This window comes from Leucoraja erinacea, chromosome 26, assembly GCF_028641065.1.
Source record: "Leucoraja erinacea ecotype New England chromosome 26, Leri_hhj_1, whole genome shotgun sequence".
Taxonomy (NCBI): Eukaryota; Metazoa; Chordata; class Chondrichthyes; order Rajiformes; family Rajidae; genus Leucoraja; species Leucoraja erinaceus.
The window spans coordinates 27642415-27661152 of record NC_073402.1 but is presented as its reverse complement, the minus strand read 5'-3'; the positions used below and the strand labels follow the sequence as shown (position 1 = coordinate 27661152).

At 45.6% G+C, this 18738-nt stretch overlaps 1 pseudogene; it reads left to right on the top strand.

The window, feature by feature from the left end:
• Positions 1 to 332: 332 nt before the first annotated feature.
• On the top strand, positions 333 to 500 carry LOC129709977 (U2 spliceosomal RNA; annotated as a pseudogene).
• Positions 501 to 18738: the final 18238 nt, after the last annotated feature.

Genomic DNA, 18738 nt, shown 5'->3' with positions numbered 1-18738 from the left:
CAGCGGCAGCAGCAGTGGCAGCTGGCAGCTGCAGGAGTACCGGCAGCTGCAGGAGTACCGACAGCTGCACGAGCACTGGCAGCGGCAGCGGCAGCGGCAGCAGCAGTGGCAGCCGGCAGCTGCAGGAGCACTGACAGCTGCAGGGGCACTGGCAGCGGCAGGAGCAGCATGGGCACATCGATTCCCAACCTGTGCCCAACTTCGCTCCAGCACGGTGAAAAAATTCATTTCTCAGCAGCAAAGGACTTTGCAGTTGACTGGCTGCACTCTACTACAAGGGACCAGTATGTGAGTACCAGGGTCGGTCCCAGCAGGGTTTTTTAGTTACAATGATCGCTTCTAGGCTTTTTGGCTAAGATTAAGTGTAGTATCTGTTCTTATCAGTTTTAATACCTGATACGTCCCTTATCTAGGGACCATATATTAATAAAATCTATAGTAGCTGTTATCATCAGTTTTAATGTCTTATATGTCCCTTAGCTAAGGACCATATAAGTAGGAGTGCCCAGAATTGAGGGCATTACAGTGGGGTTGACCGGCTGCAACGAGCGGAAGGGACCAGTACCGTCAGTACGGGAGTCGGTCCCAGGGGTCTAAGATAAAGGAGCAGCCAGGAGCGCTGAGAGCGTTGGTGCCGGGTTTAAAGGAATAGATGGAAGCAGCTGTGCCAGTTATCCTCCACACCGGCCATATCCACTTCACGGAAGGAAGGACAATACTGGAGAAGGAGGACCGTGGAACAGCGGGCAGCCAGCAGCAGCCAGCGGCACTTGGATCATCCGTAGTGGGATCAGCTGTGCCCGATGTCGGCCCCGCACGGGCCAGCTCCATGCGGCCGAGCGGTAAGGCTAGACACAAATCAAACAAGGTAGTGGACTCAGAGGGTCCGACTTTGCATAAAACCGCCGGCAACCAGCGCCGAGAGGGCTGGAGCGGGAAGAAGCGGTGTATGGAGCCTTGCTCCAACGTGATAAAACCACAGCAGTACCTCTTTGAGGGCTGCACAATGCTTCTACCCCATCAGAGGGGAGCACTGTGGGTCAGTTCTGGGTTGACTTGCAAGAGGGGTCCGCAGAACAAAAGACAAGTGGGCAGCAGTTAAGCCCACATGGGTACCCCGTGCGGGACCCTAGAGATCTCTAACTCTATAAAAAAGAGTAGGCAGGACCCTGATGGGCCAGAGCCTGGTAATACAGTGTCCCATGATCCTAACACAGCAGGGACTCTGCTGGACATGGTGGCTGATTACTTTAACCAAGTCAAACATGGGTAGACTTGGATCCAGGATGGCAATAGTATTACTATATGTCTGGCCACAAACGCCAACAGGGAAAATTTACAGACACTGGCCAGACATCTGCCACCTGGCAACGGTGAGGCATTACAGGTGCCCAGTGTAAACCAATGCATTTGGCAGCATATGGGGACGAACATCAGGAACAGGAACCTTAAAGGAATTGACGGAAGGCATCATAGAATACACCCGCACCCTGGACTAAACGTAGGTAACCAAAGACCATCAAGACGCACTAGCTCTGTTTAGTAATATGCAATATGACCTGAACTACACGTGGAAGGCGGCCATTCAGCCAGCACTGGGACCCCAAAAAATGCTACCATTTGCAAACAAAGAACCGTGAGTGGACAAAGCCAAGACACTGGGGCTCATCAAGGCCAGCGCAAGGGCCTATTTTGGAGCATGATACCGGCCACAGGCAACGCCATAAAAAATGTGGCTCATACCAGTGGCAGTGCTAGAAATCAATAACCCGCAGGATCCTTTTTTAGGGTATGGCCAAGGCGGCCACCCTGGAAGATGCGGAAACCTCAACCTCCCACACAACCCCGAACAAGAGATATCAAACCAGAACCTCCTTTTTTCAAAACAAAAACAAAAAACAAGGAAATAACGCAACCACCAGTAACCATGGAGGTAGGTGGGTGGGGTTTCTTCTGTTTAAAATAGGGACCTACGATGGTAGGGGAGGTTACAACAGTACAGTTATGTATGGTATATAATCACTACAGATTCATATAATCTCAGCAGTATTCAGGGTTATCTGATAAGATTTACTCATCCCAATAACCACAGTACAACATACACCAGAAGGGCATTTTGTCCTTACATAAAACCCACATGGTCTACAAAAATTGTACACAAAAGATGTGATTGAGCATACTTTTCATGGAACATTAGAATTGTATCAAACATATTTATTAAAAATAAAATAGAGTAGGGTTGCAGGATTATCATTGATTTTAACCCTAAACACATTTGTTCTAGATATTCATTTTAAGATGGATACTCTTATTCTTGATAAGACTTGGTGTCAGCTGCGGGGTTCTATATGGCAGGCATTGACTTAAAAGAGGAACTTTGGCAATAGAGCTTACAATAGGGGTAATTATTAGCTCCAATATTATTTACTAAAATTCTAAAACCAGCTTGGCATTGTTATGTAACAAAACCATAGGGTGATGTTTTTCCCCCGTTCGGCCCCATCAATGGGGGTACTAGGGAAAATTCATCTACACTCGGCATCTGGAATTCTCAGAGTTCTGACTGACCTTCTAAATCATGGTATTCGGTCATACAGGGGATGGTTTAGAACCATGTTCCCTAATGAACATAGCCAAAATGATTAATTTATCCAGTGACTGCGGGCAGTCATCCATGCCATAAGACTATGGATTATGGGTTTATAGAGTCTAAAAGACCCACTGCACGGCATTGGGCTGTCAGACAGGACGATGAATCTCATCTCATCTGCACTAAGACTGTCAACACGGAAGCAGTACCTTTGGACACATCAAGAAATGGGGCATATACTGCTTGGACAACAACCTCGACCAAAAGGCCAAGAACATTCTGGCCGTATTGGAATTTTAACAAGCCTCCATTATGATAATCGATGGAGCTACAGTGCCATCAATAGTGCCACAGGTGCACTCTCCAATTACCTATCACAAGGAACGGAGCGGCACGCGGTGGGAACGCACCCCTGGTAAGAAAACCAGGTACTCCGAAATCTGGGACGTGGGTGTCGTTTCTCAACATGCTGAGGAGCTTGTAGCTCATAACAGCGTTGTCACTTCAGTAACAGACCAGGAAGATGGTTATGCTCATGGTGTTATTTACCGCACAACAAGTCCAGCCATTTAGCAAACTGAGCCTGGACTCCCTGATCATCTCACCGAGAAACTGGTGTTGTCATACAGGATTTAATATAAGAAAACAGATCGGGTTTCCTCAGGTCAAGTGTTTGAATTTATGGTACACCCATATGGCAACCGACTGTGTATAGCAAGACACATCTAACAATATATGGAATATACTAAGAACATTCGAGGTCAGAAAATGGAGTTGTTTATCTCTTAAAAGAAACCGCATGAAAGGGTCACGACTCAAACTATATTAGGTGGCTCAAATAGGTCCTAAAAATGACACTAATGTTTTAACTCTCATTCCACCAGGGCTGCAGCAACATCCGCAGCAAAAATTTGTACAGGTACCCACAGACCAAATCCTCAGAATGGCAGGATGGTCATTCAAAAAGGGTTTTTCCACAGGTTTTTATAATAAACCAGTTAAATTTTGGAGCCATCATTTGTATTAAGAATACATTTTATGTCCAACAAAATAATTGCCCGAAAGGTTACAGGGCTATGATTCTCAAATAAAAAAAAAAAAAAAAAAAAAAAAAAAAAATGTTATATAATTTTTTTTCATTATACCACACAACTCTTTGTATAATTGTGTTTTAAAATTACTAATGATGCTCTCTCCCAATACCCAAGGCAGTTGTGAAGCATGGACTCGTTCCACGGCATGAGGTCACAGAGCTTTGAAATCTTCACGAAGTCACTCACGTGACTCCGAAGTAAAATAGTAAGATTAAACGAGAACTTACCAGTTTGAAGTTTGATCTGTATTTTATGAGGAGTTACGATGAGGGATTTCGTGCCCTCCGCTCCCACCCTCTTATGATCATATCAAAAACTGGTATCTCTTTGATAATCTTACTATGTTAGATCATTATAGGTTCCTGTGACCTCACACCGCTGCTTTGAAGAATGACACGCATGCGTGGAAGCGGGGTTCTTCACGAAATCCCTCATCGTAACTCCTCATAAAATACAGATCAAACTTCAAACTGGTAAGTTCTCGTTTAATCTTACTATCTTTTTGCTTTGTTTAGTTTAGTTTAGAGATATACAGTGCGGAAACGGGCCCTTTGGTCCACCGAGTCCCATCCCCGCACACTAAAGCTATCCGACACACTCTAGGGACAATTTACAATAATACCAAGCCGATTAACCTACAAATCTCTACGTCTTTGTATTGCGGGAGGAAACTGGAGATCCTGGAGAAAATCCACGCAAGTCACAGGGAGAACGTACAAACTCTGTAAAGACAGCACCCATCGAACCCGGGTCTCTGGCACGGTAAGGCAGCAACTACCGCTGCGCCACCGTGCCGTCATCTGTTAAATGTACTCAGAAAGATGCACATGGCAATTCATGCCAAGTGTTTGGAAGAAAGCAGGTGTGAAGAACCTTTTTTTAATATTTCCATCTCCTCCCTTCCAATACTGAATGCATTTGCAATTCCACTGAAACAGGTTTTCTACCTGTAACCTCATTGAAGCTAATTAACCCATTTATGACTTGTGAAACTGTGCTTAAACACGTGGAATATAATGAAGAACTTATATAACGTTATAGAAATAGTGTCATACATTTGCCATGGATACCTGACAGGAAGGTGTGGGGTGGAGGGGAGGGAAAGACTTAGGTAGACACAAAATGCTGGAGAAACTCAGCGGGTGAGGCAGCATCTATGGAGAGAAGGAATGGGTGACGTTTCGGGTCGAGACCTTTCTTCAGACTGGGGGGGAGGCGGGAAAAAGATAGAAAGTGGGCGGAGACAGTAGGACGTAGTCGAATTGGGAAGGGGGAGGGGAAGGAGGGAGAAAGCGAGGGCTATCTGAAATTAGAGAAGTCAATGTTCATCCAGCTGGGGTGTAAGCTACCCAAGCAACATATGAGGTGCTGTTCTTTCAATTTGCGCTGGGCCTCACTCTGACAATGGAGGAGGCCCAGGACAGAAAGATCAGATTGGGAATGGGAGGGGGAGTTAAAGTGCTGAGCAACCGGGAGATCGGATAAGTTAACGCGGACTGAGCGGAGGTGTTCAATGAAATGATCGCCGAGCCTGCGTTGGTCTCGCCGATGTAGAGAAGTTGACACCTGGAACAGCGGATGCGGTAGATGAGGTTGGAGGAGGTGCATGTGAACCTCTGCCTCACCTGAGAAGACTGTCGGGGTCCTTGAATGGAGTCGAGGGGGGAGGTAAAGTGACAGGTGCTGCATCTCCTGCAGTTGCAGGGGAAAGTACCCGGGGAGGGGGTGCGTGGTTTGACTATGGGTGCTGTCAGTATGGAATTTGTACGTTCACCCCGTGAGCTGCGTGGGTTTTCTCCGGGTGCTCCGGTTTCCTCCCACACTCCAAAGACGTTGGCGAGGTAAAATTGTAAATTTGTCCCTAGTGTGTGTAGGATAGTGTTAGTGTGCGGGGATTGTTGGCCGTCGTGGACTCGGTGGGCCGAAGGGCCTGTTTCCGCGCTGTATCTCTAAACTAAACTAAACTCATTGTATCATCAGCAGAGTGGTCCCAGGATGGTGCTGATTGTAGGCAGGATTTAGCTGGTAGTACAGAGAGAAAGAGAAAGTTTCTCCAGCATTTCTGTCTACCTTAGAGAGAAAGAGAAGGCTATCTTGGTGCGTTAAGATTACTGCAATCTTTCAACCTCGTACAAAGGACAAAGGACATTTATTGTCACGTATTGTACACCAATTGGTGTAGAGAAATTTGAGTTGCCATTGCAGCACACCAATAAAAATAAATATAAATTTATTTAAATAATTTAACATTAAACATAAAAACATCCCCCCACAATGGTTCCCACTGTGATGGAAGGCAGCAAAGTCCAGTCCTCATAGTCTATGCAAGATGAGGAATACTCTTTTCTTTTGCTGGTTATTAGAAATCTCTAAATAGGATTAAATACAGAAATTTACAGAAATATTTTGCAGGTCAGGCGGCATCTGTGGTGAGAGAAACACAGTTAACGTTTCACACCACTTGGGCTTCACTAATGTAGCAGTAAAATGATCTGGATTTTGACTGGCAGACACATAGAGACATAGGTGCAGGAATAGGACATTCGGACCTTCGAGCCTGCACCACCATTCAATATGATCATGGCTGATCATCCAACTCAGTATCCTGTACCTGCCTTCTCTCCATACCCCCTGATCCCGCTAGCCACAAGGGCCACATCTACCTCCCTCTTAAATATAGCCAATGAACTGGCCTCAACCACCTTCTGTGGCAGAGAGTTCCAGAGATTCACCACTCTCTGCGTGAAAAATGTTCTTCTCATCTCGGTTCTAAAGGATTTCCCCTCTGTCCTTAAGCTGTGACCCCTTGTCCTGGACTTCCCCAACATCGGGAACAATCTTCCTGCATCTAGCCTGTCCAATCCCTTAAGAATTTTGTACGTTTCTATAAGATTCCCACTCAATCTCAGGCACTGAGTCTGAAGAAGGGTCCCGACCCGAAACTTAGTCCATCCTTTTTCTCCAGAGATGTTGCCTGGCCCGCTGAGTTACTCCAGCACTTCGGCAGACATGTTGAATTGGCACAAAGACCACACGGTTCTTCAAAAGATCCTCTCTCCGAGCCTACGTGATGTAGAACTCCTCCACTCAAAGACAGAGTGTGACTCACAGAGTCTGTTATTCCCCGATCCCTAATGTATTTTAAGAACTTTAATAACTTCGGAATCTGTGTCAGCATTATCATTAGGGGTGGGAACCAACTAGGCTTCCTCTGTCTGCCATTTTAACACAGACATTAATCCAGTTAATATAAGCGGATTAGCATCCCTGCTATAACAGGACATGACACATTTTAAAATATCAAACCTAAACCTCAAGTACAAAAACCCCCCAAAAAAATTGGATTTTGGGCTTTTGTTAAATTAATTTTCTGTAATAACATAAAGGCATGAGGAATTAAAATGATTATTCACAAACGTCAGGCAAAGTATGAAGGAGCTGATGTCAATGTTCAAAATGATCAGGAATGTGGTTCCTTAATAATGAAATTCATGAGACATACTGAAAGATTATCTGGAAGAATGATACAATTCTTACTTGGAAGCAGAGGGCCAGAGTAGGATTGTCTATTCTATATTATTATTCCAGTACATGTCCTCGCGACCTCCCATAATGCGAGCTTGTGTGTAAATGGCCACTCCTGTCATTTACAAAAGCACTGTTTGCACAGTTTCTTCATACATCTCGCAGAGCTCCTTATGGATCTTGTTATGGAGATTAACTCAGCAGTTAACCTGCATAGAGTCATACAGTGTGGAAACAGGCCCCATCGGCCCAACTTACCCACCCCCACCAACATGTCCCATCTACACTAGTCCCACTTGCCTGCGTTTGGCCCATATCCCTCGAAACCTGTCCTATCCATGTACCTAAGTTAGACACCAAGAGCTGGAGTAACGCAGTGGGTTTATGCCCCTGTCCCACTTAGGAAACCTGAACGGAAACCTCTCGAGACTTTGCGCCCCACCCAAGGTTTCCGTGAGGTTCCCGGAGGTTGCAGGTGGTTGCCGGAGGTTGCAGGTAGTGGAAGCAGGTAGGGAGACTGTCAAAAACCTCCGGGAACCGCACGGAAACCTTGGGTGGGGCGCAAAGTCTCCAGAGGCTTCCGTTCAGGTTTCCTAAGTGGGACAGGGGCATTTTTAAGAGTGCATCTCTGGAGAAAAGGAATAGGTGACATTTTGGGTCGAGGCCCTTCTTCAGAAAGTCTAGCCATTTGCATATGAGTGTGAAGATGGGTCTCCTATTCCTTTTCTCCAGAGATGCTGTCGGACCCGGTGAGTTACTCCAGCTTTTTGTGTCTGTCTTCGATTTAAACCAGCATCTGCAGTCTCTTCTATGTACCTGTCTAATTGTTGCAATAGTCCCTGCCTCAACTACCTCCTCCAGCAGCTCGTTCCATGCACCCACCACCCTTTGTGTGAAAAAGCTACCTATAAAATCTTTCTCCCTTCACCTTAAACCTATGTCCTATTGTTCTTGGTTTCCCGACTCTGGGCAAGAGACTGTGCGTCTCCCCGATCTTGTCCTCGCATGATTTTATGCAACAACAGTGACGTCCTGCACCAGATGCCAAGATAAAGAAAGCAAAACTCAACCCTTTGTAGCTAATCCTGGTAGCTAAGGTAGGAACAGTTTCCTTTTCAAATTATGGGATACTTAAAGTCAATCTGATCTGCTAAAGTAGTCAGCTCAGGCAGCAATTTTATTGTCCACGTCAAGGTTCATTTACTCCATCAATACAATAGTCTCGGTATTTGGCAGCGGGCATGCAGCGCTTCAGCCAAGATGCGAGGTTTCCAGCCACAGTCTTCTGGCCCAACGTCAAGAGGCAATCTCCCACCTTAATAAATCATTTCATCACCAAACCCTACAGCAGAAATGGAGGCCATTTGGCCCATTGTGTCGATGCTATCTGAACATGAGTGAATGAATCTAATCTAATTCCATCTTAGTGAATAGCCTTGTAGTTTATGGCGCATCAAATGTTCATTCAGCAACTTGGTTTTCAAGCAGTTATGTTTAGGTGGCACTAGTTTGGATTGCAACAATTCTCCACATATTTATCCTAAACCTTTGGCTCCGAGATATTGTTCTCACTGCCAAGGATAATAGGTCTTTTCTTTTCCACCACGTTGGGGCCTCTCACTGTTCCGTTCAAACATTCCCTCAACATTCTTCTTTCAAACCTTGTCTTTGAAGGCGAATTCTGTTTGTAAATCATCTCTGAACATACTCTCTAGCTCATCATCTTTCAATGTGGAACTATTTATGATATTAAGCTCTAGCCTTAACATGGTTTCATAACAGTCTGCAAATGCATTTGTTTTAAGACTGCTACCATCGTGCCTGTACCCAAAAAAACATCCATTACCAGCTTGAATTACTATAGACCTGTTGCTCTCACTTCAACGGTGATGAAGTGTTTTGAACGGCTGGTCCTGGCCCACATTAAGTCCTCACTCCCATCCACCCTGGATCAGCATCAGTTTGCATACAGAGCTAATAGGTCAACGGAGGATGCCATCAACATAGCTCTACATTCTGCAGTGACACATCTGGAGCGTCCTGGCTCATATGTGAGGATGTTATTTGTAGATTTTAGTTCTGCATTTAATACCATCATCCCCAGCAGAATGGTGGACAAACTGTCTGATCTGGGTGTTAATGCAAACACATGCGGATGGATTAAGGACTTTTAAACAGACCGCCCACAGACTGTCAGGATGGGGTGCAATTACTCCCCAGTCCTGACGCTCAGCACAGGAGCGCCACAAGGTTGTGTGCTGAATCCCACCTTGTATACAATATACACTTATGACTGTATACCAACACACAGTACAAACAGGATCATCGTTTGCAGACGACACGACTGTGGTGGGACTGATAAACAACAACGACGAGTCTGCCTACAGGGATGAAGTCCAAAAACTGACTGGCTGGTGTACCAAAAACAACCTGGTACTCAACCCATCAAAGACAAAAGAACTGGTCGTCGACTTCAGGAGGAAGAGGAGAGAGGAACCTGCTCCCTTATACTTCAAAGGAGACATGGTGGAGAGAGTCACTGGCTTTAAGTTCCTGGGAATAAACATCTCTCAGGACCTCAAATTGACAATGAAGTAGGTTTATTGCAGAGATACAACGTGGAAATAGGCCCTTCGGCACCATTGAATCCACGCCGACCATTGATCACCCATACACTAGTTCTATGTTATCCCACTTTTCCATCTTACACACTAGGGGCAGTTTACAGAAGCCAATTAACCTGGAAACCTTTGGAGTGTGGGAGGAAACCGGGGCACCCGGAGACAACCCACGCAGTCACAGGGAGAACGTACAAACTCCTTAGTGAGGTTCTCTGGCTGCCGCTAGCTTTAGGACAGAAGATGTATCTTAGAATGAATGTTTCTGATCATTGAGTAAACGTAGGCTTAACCCCAAAGCAACGCAACGCCAACAATATTTTGGTCGCAAGCGGGTAAGAGCCACATACAATCGCCCTGTAATATCAACAGCCAAAGGGATTTTTACAGAGAATGAGGAGATGAATCTTATCTTATCAAGGGGGCCTCGAATGCTGGCCAGCCCAATACTGACTAAACTATTGACCCCAATGTTGTAAGAATGGTGAAACAAAGAACTGCAGATGCTGGTTCATACCAGAGAGAGACACATAGTGCAGGAGTAACTCAGCGGGTCAGGCAGCATCTCTGGAAAAAAATGAAAGGTGACATTTCATTGGGGGCCCTTCTTCAGACTTAAAGTATTCGATGGGGGGTGGAGGGCTACGGGTAAGAATAGACCAAGACTAATCAAGGCCAGCCGCAAATTACCTTGGGCAGGGCAGCGGGTCCATTGTTGGCTCGGGATGGTGTTACCGCAAGAGAAACAATGTGGAGAACTGGGGAGCTGGTAAAATAACCAGGGTGGAGGAAGGGGGCAAAGAGGGATGGGGGCAGGGGAGTGGAGGGATGTAAGATAAAGGTTCTTAAAATTAGAGAATTCAATGTTCATAGCACCAGGTTGGAAGCGACCCAAGCGAAATAGACAATAGGTGCAGGAGTAGGCCATTCGGCCCTTCGAGCCAGCACCGCCATTCAATGTGATCATGGCTGATCATCCCCAATCAGTACCCCGTTCCTGCGAGGTGCTGTTCCTCCAATTTGCGTGTGGTCTCGGGAAGGTGTGATCTCAAGAGGAACAATGTGGAGAATTGTGGACCTGGGAAAATTACTAGGGTGAGAGATTGGGGGGGTGGGGGCAAGCAGGGAAGTGTAAGGTAAAGTTACTTAAGCTTTGAGAATTCAATGTTCATACCGCTAGGTTTGTAAGTTGTCCAAGCAAAATGTGAGGTGTTGTTCCTCCAATTTGCATGTGGCCTCACTCCAGTGATGGGCGGAGGCCAGAGTAGCAGCGGGAACAAGCAACAATGAGGTTTCTTTTCTGTAGGTGCCACAGCTCTGGAACAGAACCAGCAAACACTAGAAATATTCAGCGAGACAAACAGAAAAGAAGGAGAGGATCAGAGGCAATGATTTAGGTCGATGAAAGATTACTTCCCTCGAACAGTAACCTGTTTCCCTTTGAACAGGTAGCACACGCCCCCTTGAGTATTTCAAGTCAAGTCAAGTCAAGTTTATTTGTCACATACACATACGAGATGTGCAGTGAAATGAAAGTGGCAATGCTCGCGGACTTTTGTGCAAAAGACAAACAACAAAACAACCAAACAAATTATAAACACAATCATAACACGCATATTCTTTTACATAATACATATTTCCAGCATGTTTTGCTCTTTTTAAAACATTTTAACGTCCTGCCGGCACTGTTGAAGAAGTCCAGGGCTCCGCTGCAGGAAGGTGGAGAGAAGGGAAGATAAAGCTTCATTGGAGAGATGATTTCTGACGGCGGATTTGCAAGAAGGAAGCCCCGGTGACAAAAGAGTAGTCGAGTTTGGAACGTCGTCAAACAAACTAACCAAGCGGAGACTGAAAGACCAGCCAACAATTGTGGATCAGAGGTTGAGGGCGGGCCCTGCTCCAAATTCCACTCGCTGTAGGATACAGGTTGGAATTCAATCAAAGACTGTCTTTTCCCACATTAAACAGCAGCGCGTGATTCTGTAGTCGACAGCCATAAACTCCTCAAGTGAGACTGTCGGGAGGGAGAGGCACGCCGGAGACGAGACAATTGGCCAACATACGGTGGAGGCGGGAGGGAGTCCATGCTGCGAGGCCCTGCATCACTGAATGCCCCCTCCACTCCCGACTGTGTGAGAAATCTTTCACTGTAACAATCTCTAAGAGTCAAGACGGAGCCATTTAGCAGCTTCTCATCTTCTTGCCCGGGGCTGTCAGTCACTGAGGTGGAATATAGACGGGTTTATCCATTGGTTTAGGCTTGTGGAGTGAGGAAAATATCTGAAGACAAACATAGGTAAACATTGAGGATGGAAGGGATTTATCCCGTCTCCTGTTGTTGAGCCTGATTTTGGAGATTATGTTCCCGATGTTGGGGGAGTCCAGAACCAGGGGCCACAGTTTAAGAATAAGGAGTAAGCCATTTAGAACGGAGATGAGGAAACACTTTTCCTCACAGAGAGTGGTGAGTCTGTGGAATTCTCTGCCTCAGAGGGCGGTGGAGGCAGGTTCTCTGGACGCTTTCAAGAGAGAGCTAGATGGGGCTCTTAAAAATAGCGGAATCAGGGGATATGGGGAGAAGGCAGGAACGGGGTACTGATTGGGGATGATCAGCCATTGAATGGCGGTGCTGGCTCAAAAGGGCCGAATGGCCTACTCCTGCACCTATTGTCTATTGTCTATTATCCAATTGAAATAACACAACAACTCAATAATTGGTTTAGTTTAGTTGAGAGATACAGTGCGGAAACAGGCCCTTCGACCCACCGAGTCCGTGCTGACCAGTGATCCCCGCACATTGGGATTGGTTTATTATTGTCACGTGCCCCGATACAATGAAATACGACACAATGGCATTTTATTATCAGGACGAGGTCTGAAATTTGATTTTTGCATACAGCCATACAGTAAAATAAAGACACAATAGAGTCCAACATAAAACATCCCCACACAGCAGAATCGAAAAGTTTCCCACTGTAAGGGAAGGCACCAAAGCCAGTCATCTTCCTCTGATGTTCCTGAAGTTCACCCGTGGTCGGGGCCTCCGGAGCCCTCCGCAGTCGCCGCTACGGGGGGGCCCGCCACTCAGGCCCACTCGCTGGGATGTTGGAACTCCGACGTCGGGACTGGAGGACACCCCCAGCGGCTTGGACCTCCCAATCGGTCGCTAGGGATGTCCTCCAGATGCTTTGTCTTTTGCTCAGGCTTCCAGTATCTGCAGTTTCTTGTGTCTCCACAGACGTGGGAAAATGCGTTTAAAGTGTTTGGACCACTGAGATGTAGAATTATCGCAAACAATTCTCAAGTTTGCTGTTATTTAAAATTTACAGATAAGCAGAGATCTGCAGGAGTTGGAACGGAACATGTTTGATTGCTGGTACTACATTGACAGATCAATAACATTTGTTATGCATTCTGTAAAATCAATAATTAGATCAATAGGATTAAGATTCAATAATCAGCAGACATGGATTGATGGAATAACCCTGACCAACTATAACTGACAAGCATATACATCCAATTTATTCACATTATTCAAATTGTGTCTATAGATCTTTTTACCACCAAAAGTCATGTAATTCCGTTAAAAAAATTAAATCAAAACGTATTAATTAAAATTCAAACAGTCCCATTGAAATTTAACTTTACAATACTGGTTTAAGAACTTGGAGATTATTTTTTTTTAAATGAGGTGCATTTAGTGAATCAATAGACAATAGACAATGGGTGCAGGAGTAGGCCATTTGGCCCTTTGAGTCAGCACCGCCATTCAATGTGATCATGGCTGATCATCCCCAATCAAGACCACGGTAGTGTTGTACTTTCTAGTTTGTCTGTAGTTTGTATTCATGCAAACTTTTAGGATAACGTAGAACTCGTGTGAACGGGTGATCGATGGCCAATGTAGACTTGGTTCGTCCGAAGGACCTGTTTCCATGCTGTATCTTTTAATCAATCAATCAATGATTCTGGTCATAGTTGGTATATTCAAAGCATGACGGGTAATTTTGTCAAACGACCCGCTCTTTCAGCTCTCTAATAATACTTTGAATTGTCCCAAAAAGGAAGAGAAGGGCACTTTGTAAGACCACACATTCGTGTTGTTGAATGCACCAGGTGGATTGGGTTAATATTCACCCAGCATTTCTTGAGTTACTGTGATTTAGTCTTCAGAGATGCAGTGTGGAAACAGGCCCTTCAACCCACGCCGACCCGCCATCACTAAAACTACCCAACACACCAGGGACAATTTATGATTCGTAGAAGCCAATTAGCCTACAAAGCTGTATTTCTTTGGAATGTGTGAGGAAACCGGAACACCTGGAGAAAACCCACGTGGTCACAGGGAAGAAAGTACAGACTGTACCCTTAGTTGGGATCGAACCTGGGTCTCTGGCGCTGTAAAACAGCAACTCTACCGCTGTGTCACCTTGCCACCCGATAATCAATAATCACCTGTGTTCAAGAAGGAACTGCAGATGCTGGAAGATCGAAGGTACACAAAATTGCTGGAGAAACTCAGCGGGTGCAGCAGCATCTATGGAGCGAAGGAAATAGGCGACGTTTCGGCACGAAACGTCGCCTATTTCCTTCGCTCCGTAGATGCTGCTGCACCCGCTGAGTTTCTCCAGCAATTTTGTGTACAATCAATAATCACCTGCCTTGACTTGATTAAGATGAATTTGGAATCTAAATTCCACCAGTTCACACTTGTGGGTTGTGGGTGCATGGAACAAGCTGCCAGATTAGGTCATTGAATCCGGGATTAGCTGTTGTGTTGTACATATAAGGTAGACTCAATATGGGAGGAAGATTGGCTTCCCTAAAGAGCAGTAGTGAACCAGAGTGTTTTTTGTTACAGCAATAAATGATCACAATTGAGATTTACAAACTTGAATTAAAATTATCAATTGCCATGCTGGGAATTTAACTCGTGTCTCTGGATCGACAATTGCAACCTTTAAATACTACAGCAGCCATTTAGCGAGATCGCTACAGTGTACCTATTGATCATTTCCCTACTTTGTATTTGAAAATTCAAATTCAATCAATGAAAAATCAAGACATCCCATCTATTAAAATCTCCCAGGATAAATTCCGACCACCACTGTTGTTATAAGAAGCACTGCCGGAGTAGGCATCACGGATTTAAACCATTGCCCCTATAAAGTCCTTAAATCACAGTCAAAATCTGTCCTCCTTTGTCGAATGCTCCCATCGTCTTAAGCAAGTGTGCAGCTGCTCAGCTGAGATGTTTTTTTGCTGCCTTGAGCAGTGACATAAAATAAATGTATTTAACCATTATAAAGGCACAAGATAAATACTTGTGTTGTCTGGCCTCGGATTATGAGACCCTGCAGCGGGGAAATTCAGAACATGCTATTACCGCGGCATCTTAACAAGACCAGAACAAGTTGAACACTGTCACAGGCATTGATTCTGTAAACATTGCCTCAAGTATCCGAAATAAAGGTAGAGTCATAGAGTGATTCAGCGTGGAAACAGGCCCTTCAGCCCAACTTGTTTGGAGAGAGTTGCCGGGTCTGGCATTTGAGGCAGGCACTATTGCAATGTTTAAGGAACATTTAGATAGGTACATGGATAGGACAGGTTTAGAGGGATGTTGGCCAAACACAGGCAGGCGGCACTCATGTAGATGGGACATGTTGGTCGGCATGGGCAAGTCGGGCCGAATGGCCTGTTCCCCCACTGTACGACTCTATGACTCCCTAGACCACAAACTTCAGAATCTCCTGTGTAGGAAAGAACTGCAGATGCTGGTTTAAAGAAGTGAAGAAAGCGAATGGTATGTTAGCTTTCATAGCAAAAGGATTTGGGTATAGGAGCAGGGAGGTTCTACTGCAGTTGTACAGGGTCTTGGTGAGACCACACCTGGAGTATTGCGTACAGTTTGGTCTCCAAATCTGAGGAAGGACATTATTGCCATAGAGGGAGTGCAGAGAAGGTTCACCAGACTGATTCCTGGGATGTCAGGACTGTCTTATGAAGAAAGACTAGATAGACTTGGTTTATACTCTCTAGAATTTAGGAGATTGAGAGGGGATCTTATAGAAACTTACAAAATTCTTAAGGGGTTGGACAGGTTAGATACAGGAAGATTGCTCCCGATGTTGGGGAAGTCCAGGACAAGGGGTCACAGCTTAAGGATAAGGGGGAAATCCTTTAAAACCGAGATGAGAAGAACTTTTTTCACACAGAGAGTGGTGAATCTCTGGAACTCTCTGCCACAGAGGGTAGTCGAGGCCAGTTCATTGGCTATATTTAAGAGGGAGTTAGATGTGGTCCTTGTGGTTAAGGGGATCAGAGGGTATGGAGAGAAGGCAGGTATGGGATACTGAGTTGGATGATCAGCCATGATCATATTGAATGGCGGTGCAGGCTCGAAGGGCCGAATGGCCTACTCCTGCACCTATTTTCTATGTTTCTATGTTTCTAAATCGAAGATAGACACAAAATGCTGGAATAACTCAGCGGGTCAGGCAGCATCTCTGGAGAGAAGGAATGGGTGACGTCTCGACCTGAAGCATCAACCATTCCTTCTCTCCAGAGATGCTGCCTCTGTGAGTTACTCAAGCGTTTTGTGTCTATCTTCAGAATCACTTGCCTGTTTTTAAAATAAGCATTTTACGAAAACCAGATTTATACAGTTGCTGGCATTATGAAAATCCTCTAAACGGCTCCAGTTCCTTCACTTTTGTGAGTGATTCAAGGTGGTGGCGGGAGACGTGGGTGTTGCATGGGAGAGTGGCGATGGGAAGGTAACACAAGCACACGGCGGCAGCACCTGGTGACACGTGGCACCTTGGCTCAGACGTTACCTCATCCTCTCCAACCATCCCTTTCATTCCCTCACTTCCATTAATCCTGGGTTTCCATGGCAGCCCAGCTTTTGTCCGCTCCACATTAGATGAGAATATTGGATATCTAAGCAACAGAGCAATAAATTTGTAGATAATGAGACTGCCTTCCTTTTATTAGTCTTTGTTCCGGATGACACCGTCCTATTGTTTATTTAACCAGGAGTATGAAAAGGTTTTGAACAAAAAATCAAATCCTTGTAGATGGTGATGACAAATGGGCTCAGCAGGTTTGTTATGGAGCATTTCACTTAGCTCACACACCAGGGATGCACGGTGGCACAGCGGTAGAGTTGCTGCCTTACAGCGCTTACACCACCCGAGACCAGGGTTCGATCCTGACTACGGGTGCTGCCTGTGCGTTCTCCCAGTGAGTTCTCCCGCGTGGGTTTTCTCCGAGATCTTCGGTTTCCTCCCACACTCCAAAGCCGTACAGGTTTGTAGGTTGACCGGCTTGGTGTAAATGTAAAAATTGTCCCTAGTGTGTGTAGGATAGTGTTGGTGGGCGGGGATCGCTGGTCGGCGCGGACTCGGTGGGCCGAAGGGCCTGTTTCCGCGCTGTATCTCTAAACAAAACTAAACTAAGCATACTGTTTAAGAAGGAACTGTTGTGCTGGAAAATCGAAGGTACACAAAAAGCTGGAGAAACTCAGCGGGTGCAGCAGCATCTATGGAGGGTTTTGTTTAAGAAGGAACTGCAGATGCTGGAAAATCGAAGGTACACAAAAAAGCTGGAGAAACTCAGCGGGTGCAGCAGCATCGATGGAGCGAAGGAAATAGGCAACGTTTCGGCCCGAAACCCGCAAGGGTTTCGGCCCGAAACGTTGCCTATTTCCTTCCTGCAGGGTTTTGGCCCGAAACGTTGCCTATTTCCTTCGCTCCATAGATGCTGCTGCACCCGCTGAATTTCTCCAGCTTTTTTGTGTACCTTAAACTAAACATACTTGCTGCCGTACAAATGACGTATCTAACAAGGCAATGCCATTTTATTAAAATGAGGAACCCCATTAAACAAAAACAGTTCAGATCAATTGGAATTCTGGTTCATTGGAGGGCAAATGATTCTCCCTTTTCAATGAACAGATCCTTGTGTTTTACAGCAAAATTGTACAGCATGGGAATTTTTATAATATCGGGTGTTAGCTGTGACTTTTTTGGTAACAATCCATGTCTAAGATCCACTCAAGGATCAAAGTGCCAGAATCGACATTGACTTTACAGCGCCATAGAGTCATAGTCATTGAGTCGTATAGCACGCACACAGGACCTTCGGCCCAACTCACCCATGCTGACCAAGTAGACCCATCTACTCTACTCCCACCTGCCCGTGTTGTTAACTTTACAAGATCCCACTTTGAGAAGGATTTGGTCAAATCTGCACTGGCAGCGAGCAGCCATGACGTCACAATGGGTTTGTAGCTCTACCGGCTACCATGTTGCTATCCCAGGAGATCGAGTCCTTGGCAGCAAACGTCCTTCAGGGGACGAATCTGCCAGCCTAACCCAGCACATATGTGATTGCAAAGCCTTTTAATTGCTCTCTTAAGGAGCCTGTACCACTGGGCGATTTTTTCGGCAACTGCCGGCATCATTGACTGACGTATCAAGTCACTGAAAAATACGCAGCGTGATGACATATTGACCCGCGGTGTTTTTTCAAGTGTTGCAACATTTTTTTCGTCGCCGCTGGATTTTGAAATGTTCAAAATCTTTTGGCCACACTGATATGATGCCGGCAGTCACCGAAAAAAATCAGCCGAGTGGGACAGGCCCTTGAATTGAAAGGTGAATGATTAGGTTTGGATAACAGAAGATGGCCTTGTCAGTGGCACCTACATCACACTAAAGAATAAAATAATGTTAGTGCAATTGCATTTTTGTTTACGTTTAAAGTGAGGGAGAGCTGACCTGCACAGTTGGGGGCTATGGGTGCGTGGTGGAATATTGTGTTGGGGAATGGGTTGCATTGGGGGAGCGGGGGAGTGGTGGAATATTGTGTTGGGGAACGGGTTGCGTTGGGGGAGCGGGGGAGT